Source organism: Trachypithecus francoisi, unplaced genomic scaffold, assembly GCF_009764315.1.
Source record: "Trachypithecus francoisi isolate TF-2019V2 unplaced genomic scaffold, Tfra_2.0 Lachesis_group12, whole genome shotgun sequence".
In the NCBI taxonomy this organism is placed as follows: domain Eukaryota; kingdom Metazoa; phylum Chordata; class Mammalia; order Primates; family Cercopithecidae; genus Trachypithecus; species Trachypithecus francoisi.
Genome location: NW_022681457.1, coordinates 64,567,223 through 64,574,309, shown reverse-complemented (window position 1 = coordinate 64,574,309; position 7,087 = coordinate 64,567,223).

Here is a 7,087-nt window from a genome sequence, read left to right as displayed (position 1 = left end):
ACCCTCCTGTGGCTCCTCCTCACTCTCAGCAGAAACTGACCTTCCCTCTCTTATCTCACCTCCTCCCACTCTCTCTGGCTTACTCAGCTTCATAACACCCTGGCCTCCTCGCTGTTTCCAAATATGCTTCTCAGTCCTCAGAGCCATCGCCCGTGCTACTCCCTCTGCCAGAACACCCTTCCCGCAGATGTCCACATGAACTTCCTCCTCCTGTAGGACACTTTTGCAGTGACACCTTCCCTGGCCACTTTTTATAAAATTTCAACCCGTTCACGTTCATTCATCATTTTTAAAAATGTTTTTATGATAAAATATGCAAACTATAATATTTATCGTTTTAACTATTTTAAGTGTAAAATCCAATGGCATTAAGTACATTCACAATGTCGTGTACCAGTCACCACTCTTTATCCCCGAAACTGTTTCATCACCCCCAACATAAACTCTGTGCCCATTAAACAATAACTCCACATTACCCGCTACCCTTGCCCCTAGTAACTTCTATTCTACTTTACTTATCAAATTGCCCGTTCTAGGTGCCTCATATAAGTGGAATCGTCTAACATTTGTCCTGTGTCTAGTTTACTGCACAAAGAATAATGTTTTCAAGGTCCATCCATGTTGTAGTATGTCAAAGTCATGTAGCATGCAGTAAGATCAAAATTTCTTTTTACGGCGGACTAGTGTACCATTGTATGTATATGCTACGTTTTATTTATCCATTCATTTGTGGATGGACATAGGTTGTTCCTACCTTTTGACTATTGTAAATGGTGCAGCTGTGAACACTGGTGTACAAATATCTGCTTTCATTTCTTTTGAATATATGCCTAGGAATGGAATTGCTGGGTGACTTGGTAGTTCTATTTTTAACCTTTTGAGGAACTGCCAAACTGTTTTCCCCAGTGGCTGCACTATTTTACATTCCCACCAGCAATGCATGGAGGATTCCAATTTCTCCACATCCCTACCAAAACTTATTATCCATTTTCTTGATTATAGCCATCCTGGTTAGTGCGTGAAGTGGCATCTTATTGTGGTTGTAATCTGCATTTCCCCAGTGACTAATGATGTTGAGCATATTTTCACGAATTTATTGTCCATTAGTATATCTTCTTTGGAGAAGTGTCTATTCAAGTACTTTGTCCATTTTTGAACTGGGTTTTTTTTTGTTGTCAAGTTGTAGGAGTTCTATATATATTTTGGATATTAATCCCTTGTTAGATATATGATTTGCAAATATTTTCTTCCACTCTCCAGGTTTTGTCACTTTCTTGATAGTGTCCTTTGGTGCACAAAAGTTCTTAATTTAATGAAGTTCAATTTACCTACTATTTTTTCTTCCTTGTACTTTTGGTCTCCTATTTATGCAATTGTTGCCAAGTTCAATGTGATGAAGATTTTCAACAATATTTTCATCTAAGAGTTTTATAGTTTTAACTCTTAAATTGAGTCTTTGAACCATTTTATTTTTATTTCGTTTTAGTTTTTGAGACAGAGTCTCACTTTGTCACCCAGGCTTGAGTGCAGTGGTGTGATCTCTGCTTACTACAACCTCCGCCTCCCAGGTTCAACCGATTCTTGTGCCTCAGCCTCCCAAGTATCTGGGATTACAGGTGTGTGCCACCACACCCGGCTAATTTTTGTATTTTTAGTAGAGATGGGATTTCACCATGTTGGCCGGGCTGGTCTCGAACTCCTGACCTCAAGTGATCCACCCATCTTAGCCTCCTGAAGTGCTGAGATTATAGGTGTGAGCCACTGCACCTGGCCTGAACCATTTTCATTTTAGTATGTGGTAGAAGGGTCCAACTCCATTTTTTTGCATGTGGATATTCAGTTTTCCCTCTACTATTTGTTGAAAACACTGTCCTTTTCCCATTAAGTGGTCTTGGCCTCCTTGTCAAAAATCAATTAATCATATGTGTGAGGGTTTGTTTCTGGGTTCTGCATTCTATTTCATTGATCTATATGCCTATCCTTATGCAAGTACCATGTTTTAAGTACTGTAGCTTTGTAGTAAGTTCACAGTTGGGAAGTGTGAGTCCTCCAACTCTATTTTTTTCTTTCAATATTGTTTTGGTTATTGGGGACCCCTTAAAACTCCTTATTAATTTGAGGATCTGCTTCCATTGTTTTGGAAAAAGATGTTGGAATTTTGGTCAGCGTTGTGTTGAATCTGTAGATTGTTTTGGTTAGTATTGACATCTTAATGTTAAGTCTTTCTATCCATGAACACATCTTGCCATTTATTTAGATATTTGTTAATTTATTTTGATATTTGTTAATTTATTTTAGCAATCTTTTGTAATTTTCAGTGTACAAGTCTTTCCCCTCCTTGGTTAGATTTATTCCTAAGTATTTAATTGTTTTAGATGCTGTTGTAAATGGAATTATTTTCCAATTTCCTCTTCAGATTGTTCAGTGCTGGTGCATAGAACCACGAATGATTTTTGTGTGTTGATCTTGTACCCTGCAGTTGGTTTAACTGTAGTAACGGTCTTGTGAATTCTTTTGGATTTTCTATATATGGATCATGTCATCTCTGAATAGAGATAGTTTTACTGCTTTCTTTCCAATTTGGATGCCTTTTATTTCCTTTTTCTGTCTGATAGCTCTGGGTGGAACTTCCAGTACAGTGTTCAATAGCCATGGTGAAAGTGAGCATCTTTGTCTTATTCCTGATCTTAGGGGGAAAGCTTCCAATCTTTCACCATTGAGTATGATGTTAGCTGTGAGTTTTTCATAAATACCATTTATCAGATTGAGGAATTTTCCCTGTAGGATTAGTTTTCTGTTTTTTTTTTTTAAATCATGAAGGTGTGTTGAATTTTGTCAAATACCTTTTCTGTATTAATTCAGATAATCATGTGTGTGTTTTTTACCTTCATTCTAATAATGTGACGTATTACATTGATTGATTTTCTTGTGTTGAACCACCCTTGCATTCCTGCATAAATCATACTTGGATATGGTGAGTAATCTTTTTAATATGCTAATGCATTTGATTTGCTAATTTTTTTGAGGATATTTGTATCTATATTCATGGGGTTTTAGTCTAATTTTCTTGTAATTTCTTTATTTGACTTTGGTATTATGGTAATACTGGCTGCATAGAATGAATTAGAAAGTGTTTCCTTCTCTTCAATTTTTTGGAAGTTTGAAAATGATTGTGTGAATTCTTCTTTAAATGTTTGGTTGAGCTAACTCATGAAGCCATCTGGTTTAAGATTTTTCTTTGCTAGGTGGTTTAAAATTAGTGGTATTGCCACTTTCATTTCTAATTTTAGTTATTTGCGTCTTCTCTCTTTTGTGCTTCATCAGTCTAGCCAAAGGTTTGCCAATTTTGTTAATCTTTTCCAAAAACCAACTTTTGGTTTTATAGATTTTTTGTCTGTTCTCTTTCTCTATTAGTTTCTGCTCTAGTCTCTATTATTTCCTTTTTTCTGCTGGCTTTGGGTTTTGTTTGCTCTACTTTTTCTAGTTCTGTAAGGTGTAAGTCAGGTTATTAATTTGAGATAGTTCTTCTTTTTAACATGTACATTAATAGCTTTTTTTTTTTTTTTTTTTTTTGAGACGGAGTCTCGCTCTGTCGCCCAGGCTACAATCTCCGCCTCGCGGGTTCACACCATTCTCCTGGCTCGGCCTCCCGAGGAGCTGGGACTACAGGCGCCCGCCACCTCGCCCGGCTAGTTTTTTGTATTTTTAGTAGAGATGGGGTTTCACCATGTTAGCCAGGATGGTCTCGATCTCCTGACCTTGTGATCCACCTGTCTCGGCCTCCCAAAGTGCTGGGATTACAGGCTTGAGCCACTGTGCCCGGCCCATTAATAGCTATTACTTTCCCTCTGAGCACAGTTTTTGGGGCATCTCATAAGTTTTGGCATATTTTGTTTTCTTTCTCACTTGTCGCTAAGTATTTTCTAATTTCCTTTGTGATTTCTTCTTTGACCTATTGATTGTTTAAGATAGTGTTGTTTAATTTTCACATATTTGTGAATTTTCATTTTTCCTTCTATTATTGATTTCTAACTGTATCTTGTTGTGGTCAAAGAAGATAGTTCGTTTTATATTTATTTTAAAATCTACTGAGATTTAACTTATGGCTTAACATGTCATCTATCGTAGAGAATGTCTCATGTGCACTTGGATTTTTTTTTTAATTGGATGAGTGTTCCATATGTGTCTGTTAGGTCTAGTTGGTTTTTGTGTTATTCAAGTCCACTATATTTTTACTTATTTTCTGTCTATGGGTTCTATCCATTATTGAAAGTGGGATTTTGAACTCTCCAGCTATCTTGGTAGAACTGTGTATTTCTCCTTTGAGTCTATCAATTTTTGCTTTATATTTTGAGGTCTGTTATTAGGTGCAGAAATGTTTATAACTATTATATCTTATTTATTAATTTGTAATGTCTGTCTTGTCTCTTGTAAATTGTTTTGATGTAAAGTCAATTTTGTCTGATATTTGCATAGACACCTCCAGCTATCTTTTGGTTACTATTTGCATGGAATATCCTTTTCCATCTCTTTTGCTTTGAACATATTTGTGTCTTTGGATCTAACACGAATCCTTTATAGACAGCATATTGTTGGGTGATGTTTTTAAAAATACATTCTGGCAGTCTCCGTCTTGATTTAAAGAAAGGACTATCAGCAAAATTACTGCCACTTTGCTACTTGTTTTCTATATGCCTTTGGGCTTTTTGTCCCTCATTTTCTTCATTACTGTTTACCTTTATGTTTAATTTTTTTTTGTAGTGAAATGTTTTGATTCTCTTTTCATTTCCAATTGTGTGTATTTTGTAGCTTTTTACTTCGTGGTCATAGGGGAGATTATATTATATATAACAACCTAAAATTATAATACTCCAATTTGCATTTATACCAGCTTAATTTCAGTAATACATATAAAAACTCTGCTCTTATATAGCTCTGTCACTCCTTTTCCTTTTTCTTTCTTTTTTTTTTTTTTTGAGATGGAGCCTCACTCTGTCACCCAGGCTGGAGTGCAATGGTGCAATCTTGGCTCACTGCAGCCTCTGCCTCCTGGGTTCAAGAGATTCTGCTGCCTCAGCCTCCCCAGTAGCTGGGATTACAGGTGTCTGCCAACATGCCTGGCTACTTTTATTTTTGTATTTTTAGTAGAGATGAGGTTTTACCATGTTGGCCAAGCTGCTCTTCAATTCCTGACCTCAAGTGATCCACCTGCCTCAGCCTCCCAAAGTGCTGGGATCACAGGCATCAGCCACTGTATGAATCTTCATGACCATCTTATGTAGGTCTGCTCAAATGTCATTTCTTCAGAGAAGCCTTCTCTTCTCACCTACCTCTCTCCCCACAGGCTGGACATGGTGTCCCACGCCTGTAATCCCAGTACTTTGGGAGGCCGAGACAGGAGGATAGTTTGAGGTCATAAGTTTAAGACAAGCCTCTACATGGTGTATACATTTTCTTTATCCAGTCTACCATCTCTACCAAAAATTTTAAAAATTAGCTAGGCATGGTGGCACGTCCCTGTAGTCCTAGCTACTTAGGAGGCTGAGACAGGAGAATCACTTGAACCCAGGAGTTTCGGGCTGCAGTGAGCTATGATTACACCACTGCATTCCAGCCTGGGTGACAGAATGAGACCCTGTCTCAAAAATAAATGAATAAATAAAAATAAATTAGTCTCTATATTAGTTGGCTAGGGCTGCCATAACAAACACCAGAGACTGGGTGGCTTAAACAACGGAAATTTATTTCTTCACAATTCTGTAAGCTAGAAGTCCAAAATCAAGGTGTTGGCAGGTTTGGTTTCATCCTGAGGCCTTTCTTCTTGGTGTGCAGATGGTTCCCTTTTCACTATGCCCTCACTTGGTCATCCCTCTGCCTGGGTTCTAATTTCCTCATCTTTTAAGGGCACTAGTCATATTGGATTAGAACCCACTCTAACAACCTTATTTTAACTTAATTACCTCTTTAAAAGTCCTGTTTCCCGGTACAGTCACATTCTGAGGTATTGGCGGTCAGTGTTTCAACATACGAACTTGTGGGGTCACAATTCATCCCCTAATAGTCTCCATCCCCAATCTCTCTTCGTGCCTTCTTTTTTTCTTCAAAGCATTTACCATGACCTGATGTTTTATTAGTCATTTATTTGTTTACCATCTGTGTATTAGTCTATTTCCATACTACTATGAAGAAATATCTGACACTGGGTAATTTCTAAAGAAAAAGATGTTTAATGGACTCAGAGCTCTACATGGCTGGGGAGGCCTCACAATCATGGCAGAAGGCAAAGGAGGAGCAAAGGCATGTCTTACATGGTGGCAGGCTAGCAACCGTGTGTAGGGGAACTGACCTTTATAAAACTATCAGATCTCACCAGGCACGGTGGCTCATGCCTGTAATCCCAGCATTTTGGGAGGCCAAGGCAGGTGGATCATTTGAGGTCAGGAGCTTAAGAACAGCCTGGCCAACATGGTGAAACCTCCTCTCTACTAAAAATACAAAAATTAGCCAGGCATGGTGGTGCACATCTGTCATTCCAGCTACTCAGGAGGCTGAGGCATGAGAATTGCTTGAACCTGGGAGGCAGAGGTTGCCATCAGCTGAGATCATGCCACTGCACTTCAGCCTGGGCAACAGAGTGAGACTCCACCTCAAAAAAAAAAAAAAAAAAAAAAAAAAAAGAAAAAGAAAAGAAAAGAGAAAAAAAAAACATCAGATCTTGTGAGAGTTATTCGCTATCATGAGAATAGCATGGGAAAAACCTGCTCTCATGATTCAATTACCTCCCATTGGGTCCCTCCCATGACACGTGGGAACCGTATCACTGGCCAAAGCATTCAATTGCCAGTTCAGGATTTGCTATACTCCCTTATCCTGCCATAGCAACTAATGATGTTGCAGATGGTACCACCTCTGTTAGCCACAATATCTGAAGGGACTTTGTGGAGTAGAGCTCTCCCCAGCCAACTTTAGACACTTCACATGAAAAAAAATTTTATTAAGCCACTAAGATTTTAGAATCCTTTGTTACACAGCATAACTTAACCTATCCTGACTAACACATCCCCTAGGATGGATGTAAGCTCCAAGA